Raw genomic sequence first — 19,168 nt, 5'->3', positions numbered from 1 at the left:
CTTTTGTTTTGGGAAACCTCAGGGACATAAAAGGTTTCAAGAAAAGATCCTTGTTGGATCTTCAAGTCTCCTGTATGGGAGGAGTGCCCAAGACATTGCATGAGGAGCGCTACCTCTGACTTGTGTGAGGTGGGCCGGCCTACAGATGCTGCTCCTGCATGGACTGGGCAAAAGACTGAACTTTTCTTACTGAAGATTACTCTAAAGCTGGAGCGCCTGGTGAGCACTGTGTGGACTTGTAGGGAGCCCTTTAATTTAATCATTAGCAAAGCGCGCTTTGGAGAGCACTGTGTTCCTCACCCTGCTATTTTTATTTTTGGAAACCCTTTAGCAGTGCTGATCAGGGCTTGGAGTGCACTTCTCCCTTCTCTTGAGGGAAGAGCTGGTGTGGCTTGCTCCCTAAAGCCTCAAGAGAGGGAAAACCTTGCTGCCGTGTGCAAAGTCTGGGGCCGAAGGAGTTGCACGTCCCACTGCGGCAGCTCGACAATGAGACCAGCGCAAGGGACTCTGCAGCTGTCCCTGGCCATACCCCTGGAAGCCAACGAGGATGCTGTCTCATTGACAGCAGCTTAGAGGATTCCCCCGAGCGAAAGCGGAGCCGACGGGGTCCGGGAAGGAGCAGGTGTGCCCTGAGCTTTGCGAGGGCTCAGGACCAGCCAAGTAGCCACAACTGGGTCCGAGCTGCTCGACGCCCTCCTGGCTGCACTATGCACTCATGGGCAGCCTTGTGAGGGCTAGAAGTGCGGAGGGCCCACGAGGCCTCCCCAGTGGTATGCCCTGGGGGGAAATTAAGCCCTGGTAAATCTTCGCAGCTGCACCGCACGACCGCGGGCAGCTTCTACTGGGGCATTATCTTTCTCTTCCCATACCGCCTTGGTGTTACTAATGCTAGGGAGGCTCGGCAGGCACCATCAGCATAAGCAGAGTGCCCAGGTCCCCCGCTCCATTTCTGCATTGGTCAAAGCAGCTGCACTGCACCTTGGTGCCAGTTGCACTACGTGAAGCTAGACCAGCCAGGAGCGGTAATGGCCATATTCCCTGTTACAGAGGGGCAGGTGCTAATTTACTGTTTCCCTTCCCAGAATGGCTTCATATTTGTTTGCAGATGGATTATGATTTATGATTGAGGTGATCCAATGACCATTGCCTTGTGGGCTTATGGCCAAGCTGATGCAAAATGATGATGGTGTACGATATGTATCCTCCTGAAAAATGCCGAGTGGCACAGTGTTACATGGAATTATGATCTTATGGGGTTTGTGCACCCTTATGGCCAGTGCCTAGTGGCAAACTGTTTATGTGATTATGATCTGTTGTGTCCCCATATGTGCCCCTTTCAGACCAGCCCCAAGTGGCGCAGCTATTTATGTGATGTGGCCTAAAATGTTTTTACATGCCATGCCGCGATTTAAGGCCTAATGTGCGTATATGTATATAATACAAAGGCTATTGTTATATAACCTTGTGTGGAGTCGCATTTGTAGGTGCCTAGTGGGTCACTGGTGTATGTGGTGCGCAAACGCTTTACACATTGCCGCTGGGATAAGCCTGACTGCTCTGTCAAGCTACCAAGGGGGTGTGCAGGGGTTATCGTGAGTGTGTAACTCCCTCACCCTGACTAGAGTGGTGGGTTCTGCCTGGCTTAGGTGTATACCCTAGCCAACCAGGAACCCCATTTCTAACAATGGTGTAATATGATAGTCAAGAGAGGTGAGCCGGTGCCGAAATCCTGACAGAGACACAAGTGTCCTTATTGCAAAGCCTGGGAAACCAAAAGCAACTTCGACAAAAATGCTTCTTAGTCTCCTTTCACTGTATCTACTTACATCCATCACTCCCTTCTTTTCCCTCTTTGATCACTTTTTCTCCACCTTTCCCCTCCCTCTCTCTCTCTTGAAGCCTTGCTTTGATTGCCACAATTAATCTGGAGGAGCTAGGGAAAGCGATAGAGTTAACATGAGATGCCCTGGACTTTGAAAACTGGCATTTAAAGGATTCAGCACACTTAGGAAATACCTGGTTGAATAAAAGACCTGTCTGGTACTGCCTTATTATGCAACATGCTAGCTGTTACTGTCTGCACCATTGTGCACATTTGAAGAGGTGCACCAGGTTTATACAGGTAAAGTGCATCCTATTACAATCAATGAACTGCCCCCTGGGCAACTATGAACACATGTCTGGTGGAGGGCAGAACATTAGTGAAAGACTGAATGATTTCTTAGTATGGGCGAAATTTGCGAATTTGCGAATTTGTGGTCCGCGAATTCGCGCGAGTTCACAGTCCGCAAAATCCGCGAATTTGCTGATTTTTTTATTTTTGTGTGTTCGCGGGTTTTTTTTCAGCACGGCTACCGCGAAGTTACCCATGCGGTCGTACATGGGCGCGGCCATCTTGTTTGCGTTGCGTATTTCCATTTCCGGGCGCTAATTGCACTCTCTCGTTGTGCATTTTTCTACTTGCGGGGCGCAATTGCGTGTTCGCGTCCGTTTTTGTGTGCTCGCGGGGGAAATATCGCACGAACTTACCCACGTGGTCGCAATGGGCGTGGCCATCTTGTTTTTCATTCATTGCTATGGTTCTGGGCATGCCTTTTCAATCCTCCTTTAATCTTTGTAATCCTTTGTTTGTTTGAACTTTTTTAAAATATTTTTTACTCATTATCTATCTCTTTATTTTTGTACATCTATATTTTGTGTTTTTTTCTACTTTTGGTTACTTTAAAACTACTTTTTTTAACTCTCCTTTATTTTACTTACTTTCCCTTTTCTTTCCTATTTTATTTTCCTTTAACTGTCCAGGACCATGGCAAAGGGAGCCGGCAAAAATCTGAAGGGGAAGGGTCCCGCACCCCGTAGCCGGCTCCCTTGCGGGCGCTTAAGGGAGGAGGCAGTAACTGCCCGGGAGTTCTTCAGCGCGCTGGAGGTGGCCGCACTGGTTTTCTTTGTCCAGCGCCACCTCCCCAAGACCGTTGCGGCAGGCGGCAGGCCCGGTACCGGGTACGGGCTCCGGGAGCATCGCAGCTATGGGGGAAGGTGTGCCGGGCCATGTATCTGGAGTCTGGGGTCCGGCGCACCTACAACCAGGCGACGCACCGGTGGTCCGACATCCTGGATTGGGAAAAAGACCTGCTCGACCTGCTTGGCGTCGAGATCCCTGGGCTTGGTGAGTAGTAGTAGCTATTTAATCACTACTTTGTTTTCTCCTGCTCTGTGTTATGATATTGCAAATATTTGTTTTTTCCAAAGAGCAAGAATGCTGCTGATTACATTGCAGGTAAATTATGTTTCAAAAGCTTCTGTGATTGCAGGTGCTCGCCTGCTCACTGGCGGTGCAACTATGCTTACTTGTTTTCAATTTTGTGCTCATTTGGCCTGGGTGATTATGTATGAGTGTACTTTATAGAAGTGCGTAATGCTAGACACTAGAGATTACATTGCAGGTAAATTATATTTCAAAAGCTTCTGTGATTGCAGGTGCTCGCCTGCTCACTGGCGGTGCAACTATGCTTACTTGTTTTCAATTTTGTGCTAATTTGGCCTGCGTGATTATGTATGGGTGTACTTTATAGAACTGTGTAATGCTAGACACTAGAGACTCAAGTCCAGTCCTTCCTTTGTACTCCTGCCACTAAGAAGAGATAGTGGTGGTGGATTGATAGTTTGAGTATATTATGACTGGTTATTTAGTAGGAAACATTTCAGTGGTCTGCAATCATGAATGACTGTGTCTGTCACTTTGCGTGCTGCCGAGTGCTGCCTGCCAGTCCTAGTAAAACCTTTTTGTAGTTGGTTTAGTGAGTTACATAACTTTCCAAGTAGACGGTCCGCGAATCCAGCAATACTAATATCCTAGTAGACCACATCAGATAGGTCAATAAATTTAGTGCAATTGTTGTATATTTCCCCGAAATAATTTGTTATTGTTTTTTTAAATGTTTGATTTGGTTGACAACACTCATCCATGTTTGTGTCTTTCTTTCATGTTGTACATCAGCTCCCCCCAGGGGCAAGAGGAGAGAGGAGGAGGTAGCGGCGCCGGCGGAGCAGGAACAGGAAGGGCAGGATAGGTCCGCCGAGGGCTCCTCTGCTGGCCCCAGTAAGTTTTCCTGTTAATATTAATAATTATACTTCCCTATCTTTTACAGCACCTATTTATTCAAAATGTTCCTCATAATTCTATTTTTTCCTAAATCGTCTTTGATCTTCTTGTAGACTGTTTCTAAATTCTTATCCTGCCTCTACTATGACTCTCTGTGCTACTACTAGATTATTATTAGTCTGTCTGTGTACCTAGCTAAGCTTGCACAGTTGGCAAATGGTGTTAAACACAACTCCTATTCAGCAATAGCTCTAGGCACTTTGTGCAGTCCTCTTGGTTGTCCATAATGTCTATTGAAGTCTTCTAAATGTTTATGCTTTGACAATTCCCAAGAATAAAATGTCAATGGAACCAAGAATAAGATACTAGTTTACTTTTTGATTGGATAGGAGGACATACTACTACTGTTGCAGGGACTATTCTGTACATACAGAACTATGGACAAGAAATGGGGCATTGGTGATAGTAGGCGCAGTTAGACTTTTCACATACCTCAGTCATAACAGAAGTTGAACCCCCAATCTCCTTACTGACGAGCTAGTGTGTCAGAGTCAATATTTATCTCCCGAATACAGCGATGATCCCCAATTATTATACAACCCAGAACATAAGACTACGGAGTCAGAGTCCCGAACTCTCAGAGTCACGGACTCATGTTTGCAAATTGCAAACCCTTTTGCTCACTCACTCATGACCAAAAACCACAGAGTCTATGTAAGTTTTAAAGCTTTATTAAAAGTAAAACAACTAGCTCTGTGTGTACTCTGTAAAAATTTTAATTGTGCATTATATAAAAACATTTATTAAAATCAACTTCATAACATAAGATAATCGGTGAACGACTGAAAAGTGGCTGATTTCACATATTATTTGTGGGAGAGCCCTCACCTGGTTGGAACTTAAAGTCTTGGTGGAGATCAATCGTTGACGACTCCGACTAACATTCATATGATCTTGCTCTTGTTTGTAGAAGGGAAGCTTCTGTCTGTTATGAGAAAAATGGTGCGTGTTAAAAAGCAAGCACTCATCAGTTGTGCCAAAAAGTATAGCATCACATGTTATTGCTAAGCATAAATAAAAAACACCCTTCCCTGAAGAAAGGGAAATTTTTAGTTTAGACTAGAGAGTCACAAATTACTAAATTTGTTTATGTAGTACTAGTAACATTTTTTCATTCCTAGACAAAATACGGAGTGGTGTATATGGCATCTAAAAATATTAAATGTACTTTCTAGGCGTAACACCATCGGCACAGCCAACCACCAGTGCCGGGGCCAGCACGGAGGTGGTCACTCCAGGGGCGGATGCGGTGCCACAGCCAGCAGGAACTGCTGTGGGGGATGCCACGGTAGTGGCGGGCAGTGGTAAGCTATTATATTCCTTACTTATTGAGATTGCAGAGTGGGCTCTCTGCAGGGGTGTATATGTTGTACAATACAAGTACACTTTACTGTTAAGAAGACTTACAAATGTAGAACTAAGTTTTTGTCAACCAGGTAGAAGACAGTCACCCTTGACTTCTCATTAGCAATTGCATTAGCGGCGGGAGTTGACGAGTAACCAATGGCATCCTATAAATTTGACTTTAACTCAGCTGTGAAAGTTTTATCGAGAAGCCAAGTCAGATCAGAGATGAACTTGATGGATGGGATGAACGAAAAGGGAAAGAAGGGTGTAAGGAAGGACGAGCTAGTTAAAATTAATGACTGGCACAGAATGATACATGTTTTTGAATGCTGCCCGAGGTGGCTGGGAATCTGATGCATGGCCGGTTGAAGGCTGAAGCAAGGATGGGTGGAAGGAGAAAGAAAAGAGGACTGCCTGGGTGGGTGAAAAAGAAACTGTATGTGTGCGCAATATATCCTTTGGTTCAAATTCAAATGCAAGTTGAGCACGGATGCATGGCTGGCGGTTTACAAAATAAAATAAAAAGATTGTTTTTCGGTGAGAAAAAGTAAGGTTAGTCCAGAGAGTCAGACTTTAGGAAGAATGATTGACATTTACTTTGAATGGATGGATGCCTGGATGAATTCTTCCTCATAGATAGTATAGGTGTATGTAGACAGGATAGACAGTCACTGGATGAAGATTGTTACTTTGAAGAGCATGTAACACCGCACGTCCATGCCAGAGTAGCAAAGCCGAGTAAAGAAGTTGTAATTTTTCAGAATACTACCATGACTAGTAACAGTAGTTTGCAAGCTCAGCATATATCCGGCAATTACGGGGACCACTCACTACCTCTGTTAATAATTTTTTTACAACTCTGTCATTCATGTGTGGCCTATCGGTGTTCACTCAATCAAGAACAAAGCACCTAAAGTCATCCCATATGTAAGAAAATATCCTGTTAAGGGATAGATGATCATATTATTTATCATTTTCCTTTTGTAGTAGTCAAGGGCAGGGCAGGGTGAAAGTTAAATTAACTAAGCAATACCCAATTTTAACAGACTATGGCCAGTGCCACCCGTAATAGAAAAGTAAGAGCTTTACCACCTGCATGTACTCGACTGGTAACAGTAACGCAAGTCTGTGTCATCATGGCTTGCGTCTGTTTTTCTCGGTTGCAAGTTGACTGCACTGGCATTATGCCGGCTTCCACAAGTTTACGTACCAATTTCGCTAAACAAGAGAGAAGAAGAAGACTGGTGTACTGTCTGAGTCTAATGTAGTGAGTCCATATAGTGCTAGTAGAATTCCTGAAACTCCCACTAATGTTAGAGCAGACTCCGACAAAGTGGGAGGTTAGATATATACATGCCACAAATGTTATGTACTGTACTTGCAAGTTGCTAGTGCTACTGTGACACAACTTTCTGCTGAATTATTTTGTGTTAATCTTAAAGAGCATTGGTTACAGTATGTTTCTCTTTCTTCATATAGATACTCCTTCTACACTAACAAGGAAGGAGTTGGCTAGATGGTCCCGGCAACGAAAGCTGGAGGCAATTGTTGCCGAATATCAGCGCCTGGTGGCCCAGGAAGAGGAGGATGACTCACAGTCAACAACATCTATGACAGCTGCATCCTCCTCCACTGCCCCTGGACCATACAGTCAGCGCAAACTTCCAGCGATACGGAGCGATGGTCCGGCAGCCACTCGCCGCCGCCGAGCAGCAAAAACAACAGCTGCCCCCGACAGTACCTGCAAGTGCAAGGCTCGTGTGCACCGATTGACCCTGCGAGTGTCCAACTTTGAGCAGGAGGTGGCAAGGCTGAAAGCCCTGCTCAAGGACCTCAGGAGAGAGCAGCGTGACCACCTGGCCAAAGGACACTGCCGGCGGAAGTAGAGAGACTCTCCCTTGCCCCTTTTGTAAATACTTTTGGGGGGTGGGAATTGGGCGTTTGGGTTTTTGGACTGGGGACATTGATTTCATGGACATTGTTAGGGTTAGGGAGGGGGTGGGTCGGGTCTTCTTGTGGGATAGTTTATTTTTGTTAGGGCTCAAATAATTATTTATTTCAACTTAAACATAGCATCCACTTTTTTTTACTGTTTTGTGGGGGAGGCAGGCGGAGGTTAAATGTACGTTTGTTTTCCTGAAACTTAACTTGCTGGTTGATTCAAATTTGTACAAAAGTGCCACTGACAGACTTAGTGAAGTCAATTGTCCTACTACTTTATTAGTACTACCGTCAGTCTCTCCTCCCCTCCTACTCCATTATTCTTCCTCCCCCAAAATGCTTATCTTACCTGTGATTCGTGTTTGAGAATAGGGCTAGGCACAGGGCTGGCTGCATGGCAAATGGCTATTAAGGTTGGCTATGGAATCCTGGACGGATGAAATGTCATCGTTGTGGTGGTAGTAGTAGTGGTACACACTGGCAGTAGCAGCATATGAAAATAAAGGAAATTAAACATTGAGTGGCCTGAGCGGAGCATTAGAACAGTACGATAGATAGTACAGTACACAAGAACAGTGCCATAAATTGTAGCCTACGCAATGCTAAAGTATTCAAAATATAAGTACTAGTTGCGTGGAGTATGGCTACTACAAGAAATAGTACTGAAGGTGAAGGACACAGCAGCGTAAACATTCGTCACGTGTAGGAGGAGGATGTTGTTGATGATCAATCCACTTGATGGCGCACATGAAATTCTGATTTGATTTGCAAATACTCATGGGTGTGTGTCAAGCAGAATAAGAATAAGAATATATCCTCTGATTCCTTCACCGGCCTTGAAATTGATTTTCTGTTGCTTTGACCTTATCTTCCCCAGCAAGTGTGTGGAATTATTGTTGTCATTTAGTCACAACTCAATGAAAACCACACAGCCCGGGGGAAGAGGGTTAGGGTTTGAAAATTGGATGGGAATGGGGGTGTTTGGGAAAGTTTTGTGGAGAGAGGAAAAAAAAGTGAGCTCGATGTGTACCATGACTGAGAATTTCTTCAGTTTTGAGGACAAGCTCTATCTACAAACATCGGGTACATCAATGGGTAGTGTATTTGTTTTTTCCTGTAGATGGCAGACTGGGCAGTAGGCTATATCGAAAACCGATGGCTAGAAATTCATTACTAACCTTTAGCAGCCATCATCCCAAGTCTCTTCGGGAGAATTTACCTGTCGGGCAGTTCATGAGGATTCGTAGAAATTGTTCCAACAAGTCGGATTTTTATTTTTATTCCAGAGATCTTGCCCAGAAGTTGAAACAACGAGAATACCCAAAGCGCATGATCAAGAGGGCTCAGAAACGAGTATCCAACAATAATCGCGAGGCCTTGTTGGGTCTCCCTTTTGAGAAACCTCCTCTAGATAGGTTGACCTTTATGATGACATTCAGCACTTTATCAAACAAGTTGCAGAGATCTGTACGGAGAAACTGGAAGATCTTGAATGTAGCTGGATCTAACAATCCGAGTCCACTTTTCTCATTCAAAAAGGGCTGAGTTTAAGAGATAGCCTGGTCCACACAAGACCGAGACAGGTAGATCTATGAACACCTTGTGGAATATGCCAGCAGTGTAGGGCCACTACCCCTGCGGGTCCTGCACAGCCTGTCCTCAGACCAAAAAGACCTTGACAGTTGACATAGGGACCAATAGACCATGGATCCTAAAGAACCACACTAATTGTAACAGTGACAAGGTTATGTATTTAATCACATGTCCGTGCTCCCTACGTTACGTAGGTATGACCACACAAAAAGTCAAGACCAGACTAAATGAGCACAAAAGCACAATTAGGTACAACAAACAAGCCACCCGTCTGACCAATCATTTCTCACAGATGAGGCATAAACCTGAGGAAATGACTTGGACAGTTCTAAAACAACCTTTTGTGCCCCAACATGTGAGCGATATCACAAGGTATCTTTTCTTAAAAGAACAAAAATGGATTTTTAAACTGAAATGTGACCTAGAAGGCCTAAATGATGAAATCCCTTGGGTCACTATATAATCCGTTTCTGTTCATATGCTTGGTCTGTTTATAGATAAGTTACATCTTGCACTGCCACATCGGCTGACCTATTCCTAGACTGATGTGCATTCGAGTTTGTGTAACTATTATCTTACATCAAGCATTTATTTAAGTAACATACTCTAATAGCTGTGTTAATAAAGGATCATTCATGATACATCTTGTTCCACTCACATCAATTCTGGTTCATACCATGGGAGTCAGTGACTATCCCAAATTAGTTAAACACATGAGGACATCTAAGATTCACATAGAAGAGATTGCTGATCTGTATCCAAATAGACAGATGTAAATATTCTCTTAGATCATGGAGACAAAATGTCCTTTTAATATAAAAAAATACAGACTTCGGACATCTTTGAAGGGAATTAATTACATCGTATCTCTTGGACGTAGTGGCACATTTACACTTTATGCGTCTCTTTGTTTCCATCTCTTCTTGCCTTCGGACATATGTGAGAATTTAGAATGGACCTGCACTTCATTTCAATCTGGTCCGCTATCTCCATCCTGTTCAATTTTGCTCATGCGCTTTTCTCATAATGAATGCTTACGTAGTTCACCACATTCATTTCCTGCTGTCTGTCCACAAGCGCATGTGAGACCTCATAATGCTGTCTATTGTGGTTTTCTTTCAAGTCCGCCACTTGTTTACCAAGATGGATTCATGCAGCTATTCCATCAACGCATGCGTATCTCTTAATATTGAGTCCAAACTGCAGTTTCCACACAGGTCCGCCACTTTCGATCGAAAAACACATCATCTAACGCATGCGCATGGGACCAATGAGTCTAGTTGCGGCCTCCTATTAGGTCCGCCATAGCCCGATTATCACGATTCAAGCGTAAAAACAAGCAACGCTGCAGTTTACTATTAGGTCCGCTATCTAGACTTTTCATCGCTTCCGAATGCTTGAATTCGATTGGCCACCGTTCCACTTAAAAGCTGCCTTCCTGTTCCGGTCGGGTACCTCCCCCTCGGCTCAGGTTTAGTCAAGGGGGACCAACGGACAGGTGAGGCTTTGGGTACGGTTTCATGGCGAGATTTTAATCCTTAATTTATACTTGTAGACTTATTGAGATAATTCTGTGAGCCGCTATTGGTTATTGTTACCTTTTACCCTCATTTTGGCACACAGGATTTTATAACTATTAGTTTGGAGTGTCACTAAAAATCGTAACAGAGCAGTGTCAAAGTCCCGTGGTGGGCTTGTTGAGTGACGTTGTTTCTGTGCTCAGAAAGCAAGCCAAGGTTTTATAGCTGTTAATGCTGGTGGGAATTGTATGGGATGAGACCTAACCAGGCATCCATTATCTTTATCCACATTTTAGAGCGGGGCCTCCATCCCTGAGCAGTGGCCAGGTGAGGCGAGGCATTCTCCCAAAAAGTTTTGGGTGAGTAAATACAATTTGACAAAATACTGTACCAATGAATTAATTAGTAGCGATGGAACATGTGGCGCAAACTTTAAGTGTGCCTATGATTTACCTGTTGTTTTGTTGTTTGCTTTTGTGTGTATCCATTCAGGAAAGGATCTCTGATTTTGAACATACATCCTCCCTGTGGGAACGTCTGCACATGGTAGGACGTATGGTATCTCAAATCTTGAACATTTATTCACAGTGTATTTTGTTTTTTGCAGTAGTGTAACTTTGGTCCTGATGAATGCCAAGTAGGGTATTATATCCTACAAGGGCAGAAACATGTTGACCGTTAAAAACTTGTAAATTGGCAGTTATTATGTCAAACTGTCGCAACACTCTGTTTTTAATATTGACACCATGATAATTCTCTAATAAAAATTCCTAATTTTTGTCATGGTAGTTAATTTTATAATGCACACCTTATTCTTTTTCATATTTTTGAACACTGCAATTTTTCATCCCACACCATAGAACACACATATTCTCTGGTATGATCCATCACTGGTGGTTCCTTTGGTTTGGAGCAACACGCGATACCAACAGGTGTGTGGCTCCTCAGCTTGACCATTTCTTCAGTAATCCCAGATGATGATGCTCTGCCATTGGGTGGGCTGATGAAATGCATTTCTTTTCCTTTTGCGAACACACTTAGGGTACACATCGAGCTCACTGTATTTCTGTGCACATGTTGAATGGTAGACCAATGACACTTGTTGTAGTTTAGCCTAATTGTGATTGGGGGGTTTAGTGTCCTCTGGTCTCTAAATATTTTCCCCTCAGACCCTCCACCAATCGTATATTGCATGAGAGGAAAAAAACACAGCACGGACAAACAACAAATGAAGAAAAACAAATCTTTGTATACGAAGATATCCATAAATCTTTTAAGGGACATAAAGGAAGTGCACTGCATGCATGAAGTTGTTTGCTAAATGGATGGTTAGATTACTGAAAAGTAGTACTTAAAACTACAACTTACTAACTATGAAGAAACAATTTGACAATACAGGGCTGCAGTAATTACTCAATTTCACTTGCCTATCTGCCCTCAGAGGAGAGAATAAACACTTATTAGTACATTAAATTTGTTTTAAAAATATAAAAAAAACTTATCAAATAGCTCTAGGGATGAATTTGAAGCAGAGAGAAAACGCACAGAGTCGCACTCATAGAAGTTCACAACAATAACAATATTTAAAAGATAAGGAGAAGTGAAGAGGATACTGTAACTGTATGTTGTAGTTATCCTGTTCAATTTGGGAAGTTGCATGCATTCAGCCATCCCTCCTATTCGCGGTACTCCTCCATTCCCTCTGACGCTCCGTCGATCAATCTTGGTGATCAGAAACAATGTCCACTGCCTGCCTGGCGGATGCGGATTTGCGGATTACTAATGGTAAGTATGAGTTAATATTTTTCCCATTGCACATGGTAAAAGCCGGCCTGTAATTGTTGATGGAAAAACAGGAAGTGATATTAAAACATCATGGAGAAAAAATATAAGGTACGGTGTGTAGTGCAAAAATAACACTTTCACTTTCAGAGGCGACAGTATTACATACAAGCATCATTTCTAAAGTGCGTACTCTGAGTCTCCTTTTGAAGGACAGTAATTAGCACACAGCAGGCCAGGGCCATGCAGACGTCAAGGCAGGCACCATTGAGTGAACCAACCTGATGTAGCATACCTCGTTGACACAGACAGACAAAGCATATCTAATTTTATGCAGCAAGCCACATAGCCGCAATTTAATTTACATGAACTGCTGTCTGCACTCTGGCATAACAACACTACACAGGCTCGACCACTCCATACCACGACTAGACAGACATGTAGTTCTGCTGTGGTTGTTGTTGACTTGTTTCCCTGTTTGCCACTCACAAAATGGCCATAGTTCTTCCGTAAACCGACGATGATGATCCATCCATCCCAGTGAGTGACTGTAAAGAATAAAGATATTATGTAACTTTGATCATCAAGACTTATCATCATCATGGTATATTGGCAGACTCAATGTTGTTCATGCAGTTACAGTCTACACACAGTGAGCCCAAGGACATTTTCCATATTAAAAAATGCAACGTAGTGGCCCCTGCAGTAGAAGTACAATTTGAATTTAACAAGGTAAAAACAGAGTAGATTTGAGTTACATTTAGTGTGTAAAAGATTAAATAATATCAGAACACATATGATTCATCTCATGCACAACAAACAAACAGCAATTGCTTTCATCAGAGCCAGACAGCCAGTGTTGTCCACTGCATGCTATCTCATTATACATTACCTGTTCCACTTTTTATCCACATCTTCTTGTTCTTAAAGTGAACGCCCACAGGGCAGCCTCTCATGTCAATTTCAGAAGTAACAGTCAGCAATCAGCATATAGTCAGTAATTCCAGTCCGACTCCTTTTGAGGGCACTCATCTACGAAGCGACAGTTTCTTGATTCTGCGTAATACAGCCATCTGCCTTGAGAGAAATGGATAGGGGGAGTCTGGAGGAGGAGGATAGAGGAGCATGACTGAGTTGTGAACTTGTGAATTTCAGGAATGCAGACAGCGGCACCTTCAATTAGGAAATAAGACGAAGACAGTGCTGCTGATGGATTTGTTGTGAGTAGAGTTTTGTTGTGGTAAAAGTTGCAAAACAAAGAAAGACACACAGGAATAAAAGTGAATAAGGACGAAAAAAAGGAAGTCAGCATTTCAGGCCTAGGTGTTAGGGAAGTAGAGCTCGTCCTCAAACTTTGTGAATTGAAACGGGAGTAGGTCAGCTAACAGAGAAGAACTTCCGTCACCTAAGTCGGTGTCCTCTTCTTCCTGCGTCGATTCACGTATTTTGTAATCTTGTGGTATGAAGTGCTGATTCATCTTGATCATTGTTAACCTCTCCACATTTTTGGGCGAGAGGCGGGTCCTTTTTGAAGTTAAAATGGCACCAACAGCACTGAAAACACATTCAGAAGACACGCTTGCGAGTGGGCAAGACAAATAATTTAGAGCCAGCTTGGTGATCAGTGGCCATTGACCCCTTTTCCCACATCAATACAGCAATGGGTTCTGATCAATGAAGATCTCTGTTGGGTCATCCAGATAGGTCTGCACCATCTACTCAAGGTAATCCAGGGGTTCTCCCCTTTGCGTACCATCTGTGGCCTTTGCATCAACACTGGAACGAGCAAACCCTTGATGAGTTATCAAATCCGCTTCCGACAATATTATGGCTGGGCCTGGTGCAGGTGAGGATGATGATGATACGGTTGCTGGTGTCGGTAACGGCTCTGAGGGAAAGTGACTGCCTTCAGCCACAGAAGTGGACCTTGACGCCGGATGGCCTGCTGATTCAGTAGTACTTCTGCTGGTTCCTTCAATTTCCTGCCGCTCTTTTTCGAACCGAGTGGCTGACAGAGCTAGCCAATGTTTGTACTTTGAAACATCTGCTTCTTTAAAAGGAATGAATGTATTGCTGGCCAGTGCCTTTTTGTACCGTGGATCCAGAATAGTGGCACAAATGTAATGTTGTTCACAATGTATCCCTTTAAGCCTTGCATTGTCAAGTAGGCGGGTTAATAAGCTCTCCGCCAACTGATATGCGTCTTGCTTGTCAGTATCATCTTTGAACGTTGAAGACACCGCCTTCAGTTGGTGCTCTAGCATGTGCAACAATGGGATAGCTTTGCCCAAAGTACAGTCCTCCCTGCTGACTTCATGCCTGAAGACCTCAAAAGGACGAAGCATGTCTGTCAGGCTTTTAACTAGGTCCCCTTCCTCCACCTCTAGCCTCATGTCTTTCATAGAAGAACCCCGTGCGTTAAAGACATACTCATTGATTACCAAGCACTGCTCAAACAGACGCTCAAGCATGTAGAAGGTTGAGTTCCAACGTGTTGCCACCTCCTGGATGAGTCCTCTGACTGGCACTCTACCTACACGTTGAATGATCCTCAGCTGCTTCCGGGCCTTAAAAGAATGACTGAAATGTGTGCAGATTTCATTCGGCAGGTGGTCAGTAACTTGCTGACTTTGTTTTCTTTTTTCAAGAAATCTTGAACAACAATGTTAATACTGTGCGCCAAACATGGCACTCTTAAATAGCCACCAGCATTCATTGCCCTAACTATATTACTGCCATTATCCGTGGAAACATAACCAATCATGTGCTTTCTTGGATGCAGCCATTTAAAGACCTTACTGATAAACTCCTCCAAAATGTTTACAGCAGTATAAGATTTCTCCATGGCAAACATGGCTACTGTTGCATGTTTCCGACTAGCTTGAAAATTTGTGGCACTGTCAACACCTGCAGATATCTTGTCTCTAACCCGCAAAAGAGACCCAGTGTGCAGTGATGCACATGTAATCAACAGCTTGGCAACTGGTCCACATGTCTGTTGTCAGGTGGATAGTGTGAACAGCACTCTTCTGCAAAGCTGCCCCAATCACGTCCAGCACATCTTGCTGTAGTGCTGGAACCGCAACTCTGGCAAAATAGGACCGGCTAGAAACCTTTCATTTAGGGCAGACTGTTGCCACAACTTGTAGAAAACCCACCCCTTCCACGAAAGAAAAAGGGAGAAGGTCCAGCGCTAACATTTTAGCCAGCATTGCAATATAAAGACGCACACAAGTCTCTCCACGACCTGGGCCCCAAGTACCTCTTTGACCGCCTGACCTTCTACACGCCCACCCGCCAGCTACAGTCCACCAGCCTCGCCCTCGCAGCCGTACCACGCATCCGAAGAGCCACCCCCGGAGGAAGATCCTTCTCTTACCTGGCAGAACTCCCTCCCCATCCACCTTCGGCTGACCCAGGACCATCTCGCCTTCAGGAAACAACTCAAGACCTGGCTGTTCGAGCAGTAGCATACCCCTCCCCCCAAGCGCCTTGAGACCCTCCCGGGTGAGTAGTGCGCTATACAAATGGCATGATTGATTGATTGATTGCCGTTGGGTGGTTGCGTTCAAATGGCGCCTCCAACCAAAACATGCTTTTAATGGTGGTCTGGACCGTTTTCATATGTGATGAGGAGGATCCAGACCTCTTCAACCCAGTTAGGCTCATTGATGTACTTTTTCGCATTGGTGTCTCTACCAGACTACTGTGCCTCCTTGATGTTGCTGGGGTGGAGGAGGGTGTGGGTGCTACCACTGCAGTGCTGCTGCCATGGGTACTGTGTGAACCTAAAAAAATGTCTCTCGGTTGTTCACCACCCCCCTGCCCGATCAGCCCCTCCTCGTCATCAGATGCAATATCAATGTCTACATTTGGATTTGTACTTTTGGCTTTCCAGATGTTACTTAGATGCGCCTCCCACTGGATAATGTGGTGTTTTTTGAGATGACCTCTCTGGCCTCCGGTACCATAGTTGGTACCAAGCTTACCCCGACTAACTACTTGTTTACAAATTGAACAAATGACTAGGTTTTCCGCCTTTTTGCTAATACCAAAGAAGTCCCAAACTGGGGACTGGAGATTTCTGGTGATGATGGAGGTGCTACTTTCAATGCCAGATGAAGTGGAGGATGGGCGTGGCTGAATTTGACTCTGTTGTGCACTTACAGAACCACTACTTGAGTTAATGGAGGTCGAGCCGGATGGAGGTCCCTGCCGGCCCTTCTGACGAGAAAATATAGAAGCTGTAGGTCGTGTTGGTGTAGTAGTTACCTGTGTTGGTGGGGGTACCAGTGCCACGCCGCCCACATCCTGCACAGCAGCATTTTGGGATAGGGTAAAAATGTCAGTCTGCTGCATGCCCGCTGGGGCCGGAGTGATGACTGTGATGAATGGGTCGTCATCGTCATACTGTTCATCAGCAGCAGAATACACCACTTCTACTTCTTGTTTGTCGTCACCCATAAGTGAAAGCCTTGCAGGAACCTTCCTTTTAGCTACATTTGTCGGCTCATGGCACGCCTCTCTCTCAGACTGCATTGGTGGGTTCCAATCAAGATCTAGATCATCAGAAGGAAGGGGGCTTGAAGAGGAACTTGTACTAGCCCTCCTTGACCTTTTTCTTGCTGGGGATCTGAAAGACAATGGATCATCAGGAGGAGTGGCTTGCTCGAATGATACCTCCGCTTGAATCTCGATTTCCTGATGTTCCCCTACTTCTGGAGGAACAAGCATTGTGGGCAGTTGTGCCTCTCCATGCGCCTCTCCATGCGCCTGTACTTGCGCCTCTCCATGCGCCTCTACTTGCGCCTCTCCATGCGCCTCTACTTGCGCCTCTACTGCGCATCTACTTGCGCCACTCCTTGTGCCACTCCTTGCGCCACTCCTTGCGCCTCTCCTTGCGCCTCTACTTGCGCCTCTCCTTGTTGCACCTGTGGTTGTCGTTGCGGCTGTGATTGAACACTCGTCAGATGAGTTACACCCTGCGTTGATTGGATGCTACTTTGCGATGAGTCAACGCCAATATCACTGGTCGATGGTGAAAGAGCTATTAAAGAGGGTGCCTCTGCGGCACTCATTGACTTGGACCTAACTTGGCGTGGTGGCACTGAGACCAATGAAGCGGAGGTGCTGCTCCCCGCTTGGTCCCCGGCGGACGCCGCTGCTGCAGTTGTATTTTTTTTCCTAAATAAAAATGTCTGTCGGCACACCAGTCCCCTTGGTAAGTGGCGCCACTTGCTTCTTCTGCTCCTTCTTACTGGCAGTGGCACTGGCAACTTTCTTGGTAGAGGAGCTATGGCCACCTTTCTTTGGGTCCATCTTCTTCAGATGTCAGAACAGCAGGACACATTTGCACGAGTTGCAGAGTTGTCTGTGGCCACCACACGTGACGTCACTTGACGTTGTGCACACACCGCAGCAGGACTTCTTCCTGGCACTACAACAAGTGATGATGATGAGGATGATTCCTGGTTGTCAGTCTTTGTGCACCTAAAGCAAAGGAAGCCAGAGGAACATCAGTTAAATAAATGTTGCATATGTCGTGCTTCAATTAATATTTGCAACTAGGCATTTATTATTATTAACACAACACACCCAAAAACGGAAAGACCCAAAATAAAAATTGCAATTCTAATACAAAATGGATGTTTAAATTAATAGAAGAGAGGGAGACCACACAGAGAGAGTTGTTTCATGCATCACTAAGTACCCCAGGGCATAATGAATGAAAGCAAGGCAGACTGGTTGAAGGCCTATGGCACAAAGCACACTGCCTGGCTTCAAAATGGCCCTTAGACCCCCACCCACATGGCCAGGTCCTGGACCAGGCCTCAAAATGGCCCCCACCCACATGGCCAGGCCCTGGACCAGGCCCCAACAACACCCAAAATATCAAAACACACACAAAAAATCACCCCAATCCAATGGCATCTATGCCCTAAATGATGTTTAAAATCAAGAGAACACACAGAAAGACTTGGCCCATGCACCACTGACTACCCCTGGGCATAATGGACGAAAGCAAGGAAGACTGGTTGCAGGCCTATGGCACAAAGCACACTGCCTAGCTTCAAAATGGCCCCTAGACCCCTACCCACATGGCCAGGCCCTGGACCAGGCCTCAAAATGGCCCCCACCCACATGGCCAGGCCCTGGACCATGCCCCAACAACACCCCAAAAATCTAAATACACACAAAAATCACCCCAATCCAATGGCACCCATGCACTAAATGATGTTTAAAATCAAGAGAACACACAGAAAGACTTGGCTCGTTCACCACTTACTACCCTGGGCATAATGGATGAAAGCAAGGCAGACTGCTTGCAGGCCTATGGCACAAAGCACACTGCCTTTCTTCAAATTGTCCCCTAGACCCCCACCCACATGGCCAGGCCCTGGACCAGGCCTCAAAATGGCACCCACCCACATGGCCAGGCCCTGGACCAGGCGCCACCAATACCCAAAAAATTGAAATACACAACACAATCACCCCAATCCAATGGCATCCATGCCCTAAATGATGTTTAAAATCAAGAGAACACACAGAAAGACTTGGCCCATGCATCACTGACTACCCCTGGGCATAATGGATGAAAGCAAGGCAGACTGATTGCAGGCCTATGGCACAAAGCACACTGCCTGGCTTTAAAATGGCCCCTAGACTCCACCCACATGGCCAGGCCGTGGACCAGGCTTCAAAATGGCCCCCACCCACATGACCAGGCCCCAACAACACCCAAAAAAATCAAAATACACACAAAAAATCACCCAAATCCAATGGCATCCATGCCCTAAATGATGTTTAAAATCAAGAGAACAAA

This window comes from Lissotriton helveticus, chromosome 4_1, assembly GCF_964261635.1.
Source record: "Lissotriton helveticus chromosome 4_1, aLisHel1.1, whole genome shotgun sequence".
Lineage (NCBI taxonomy): Eukaryota > Metazoa > Chordata > Amphibia > Caudata > Salamandridae > Lissotriton > Lissotriton helveticus.
This window is presented reverse-complemented; position numbering follows the sequence as displayed.